We start from the raw sequence: 3,194 nt of genomic DNA, 5'->3' as shown, positions 1-3,194 counted from the left end.
ATCTCACAATAAATCAAAAAATTAGCTGGGCGTGGTAGCACGCGCCTGTAGTTCCAGTTACTTGGAAGGCTGAGGCAGAAGGATCGCCAGAGCCCAGCAGGTCGAGGCTGCGGTGGCCGGGAGCGGCCACTGCACTCCAGTCTGGGCGACAGAGTGAGACTCCAACTCAAAAAATAAAATACAATAAAATAAAATAAAATTAGAAAAAAAGGGGTCGGGTGCAGTGGCACATGCTTGTAGTTTCAGGTATTTGGAAGGCAAAGGTGAGAGGATCACCTGAGCCCAGCAGGTTGAGCCTGTAGTGGCTGTGAGTGTGCCACTACACTCCAGCTGGGGCAACAGAGTGAGACTCCGACTCAAAAAAATAAAAAACAAATAAAAATAAATATGAGAAAAGTGGGGGCCAGGCTCACACTTGCGATCTCAGCACTTTGGTAGACTGAGGCAAGAGGATTACTTGAGCCCAGAAGTTTGAGTTTAGCCTGGGCAACATAGCAAGATCTCGTCTCTACAAAAAAGGAAAAAATTAGCTGGGTGTGGTGGCGCACACCTGTGGTCCCAGCTGCTGAGGAGGCTGAAGTGGGAGGATCCCCTGAGCCCAGGAGGTTGAGGCTGCAGTGAGCTGTGATCATGCCACTGCACTCCAGCCTGGGTGACGGAGTGAGACCCTGACTTTTAAGAAAAAAGGGGGTCATAGGTGGGTAACTGATGCTGCAGAGGGAGGCAGAGGTGTGGTAAGGGCTCGTACTCTCCTTGAGGGACCTGGGAGCCTGTGGATGGAGGTGTGGGAGGACTAAATAGCTCTCTGGTCAAGCATGGCCGCTGGGTTCAGGACAGGTGGGGATGCCAGTGAGGAGTCAGGTGGAGACAGGCCAGACCCAGACCCAGACCCAGACCCGGGCAGTGGATGTGGGAGAAATGGCTGAGTCGGGACACATTTCACAGGGAGAGTCAGCACCGTGGGATGTGGAAGAAAGAGATTCAGGATGGGGGAGTTTCTGTAGCTTGAACACAGGCTGCATGGTGGTGCCCCATGGAGCACGAGGACTTCAGGGAGGCATGCACAGGCTGGTCTTGGGCAGGTGAAGTTGGGAGAACCTATTAGAGACCCCAGCAGGGGCTGGACAGTGGGGCCTGGGGGTGGGGGGAGCTTTGGGGCCAGGCTGGGCGGGGACTGGACAGAGTTCAGGGGTCGGCGGGGACACAGGGATGGAGCTTAACAGGACTTGTCTAAAGGAGGTTGGTGGCTGTGGGGAAGAAGTGGTGATTTCAAATTTTTTTTTTGTTTTCTTTTGAGTCTGGGTCTCACTCTGTTGCCCAGGTTAGAGTATAGTGCCACACTCCTGGCCACCACAGCCTTGTCCTGCTGGGCTCAGGCAATCCTTCTGCCTCAGCCTTCTAAGTAGCCACCATGCCCGGCTAATTTTGCTTTTCTTTCTTTTTTTCTTTTTTTGGCAGGGACAAGGTCTCATTATTTTACCCAGGCTGGTTTTGAACTCCTGGGCTCAAGCGATCCTCCTGCCTCTGCCTCCCAAGGTGCTGGGATTACAGGCCTGAGCCACTGTAACCAGCCTACTTCTAAGTTTTTCTAGGCAATTTTCTTTCTTTTTTATTTTATTTTTTTGAGTCAGAGTCTCACTCTATTGCCCAAACTGGAGGGCAGTGGCATGCTTATGGCCACCACAGCCTCAACCTGTTGAGTTCAAGCAATACTTCTGCTTCATCCTTCCAAGTAGCTGGAACTACAGGCACATGCCATCACACCCCACTAATTTTTTGATTTATTGTAGAGATGAGGGCTCGTCAGGTTGTGCAGGCTGGTCTCAAACCCCTGGACTCAGGCAATCCTCTCGCCTCTGTCTCCCAAAGTGCTGGAATTACAGGTGAGAGCCTCGGCACCTGGCAGTCATTAGGCAACTTAAAAACCTACAACAGCCGGGCTCGGTGGCTCAGCCTGTAATCCTGCGCTTTGGGAGGCCGAGGTGAGTGAATTGCCTGAGCCCGTGGGTTTGAGACCCACCTGGGCAACTTGGCAAGACCTCATCTCTCCAATAAATCAAAAGCTAGCCAGGCGTGGTAGCACGCACCTGTAGTTCCAGCTACTTGGAAGACTGAGGTGGAAGGATCGCGGGAGCCCAGCAGATCGAGGCTGCGGTGGCCACTCCCAGTCACCGCACTCCAGTCTGGGCGACAGAGTGAGACTCAACTCAACTCAAAAAAAAAAAAAGAAAGTGGGCATCCTGACTTGTTCCAATTCTGTGGGGGAATGTGTTCAACTTTTCTCTATTCAGGATGATATTGGCTGTGGGTTTTTCATATACAGCTTTTATTATTATTATTATTAGTTGGAGTCTCATTATGTCACCCAGGCTGGACTTGAGTGGCATGCTCATGGCTACTGCAGCCTGAACCTGCTGGGCTCAGGTGATCCTCCTGCCTCAGCCTTCCAAGTAGCTGGAAATATAGGCACATACCATTAGCCTGGCTGATTTATCTGACTGTAGAGACAAAATCTCGCCAAGTTGACCAGAATGGTCTTGAACCCCCTGGGCTAGGGAATCCTCTCGCCTTCACCTCCCAAAGTGTTGGGATTACAGGTATGAACCCCTGTGCCTGGCAGCTTTTATTATTTTGAGGAAGGTTCCCTCTATGCCTATTTTGCTGAGGATTTTTATCAAGGGGGGATGCTGGATTTTATCAAATGCCTTTTCTGCATCTACTAAAATGATCACATGATTTTTGTTTTTAATTACATTAATGTAGTGGGTCACGTCTATTGACTTGCATATATTGAACCAGCCTTGCATCCCTGGGATAAAACCCATTTAGTCATGATGGATTTTTTTTTTTAATGTACTATTGAATTGGTTTTTTTTTTTTTTTGAGTTGAATTCTCACTCTGTCGCCCAGGCTGGAGTGCCGTGGCACGCTCACGGCCACCGCACCCTCAACCTGCTGGGCTGCGGCGGGTGATCCTTCCGCCTCAAGCCTTCCAAGTAGCTGGAACTACAGGTGTGTGCTACCACACATGGCTAATTTTTTGATTTCTTGTAGAGATGAGGTCCAAAGCTGGTCTAGAACCCCTGGACTCAGGCAGTCCTCTCGCCTTCGCTTCCCAAAATGCTGGGATTACAGATGTCGTCACCGTGCCTGGCTCATTTTCATTTCTTTTTTTTTTTTTTTTTTGGGTTGGT

The sequence above is a fragment of the Carlito syrichta genome, unplaced genomic scaffold, assembly GCF_000164805.1.
Source record: "Carlito syrichta isolate Samal-C Ts95f unplaced genomic scaffold, Tarsius_syrichta-2.0.1 Scaffold307187, whole genome shotgun sequence".
NCBI lineage: Eukaryota > Metazoa > Chordata > Mammalia > Primates > Tarsiidae > Carlito > Carlito syrichta.
Note: the sequence above shows the minus strand (reverse complement) of the source record.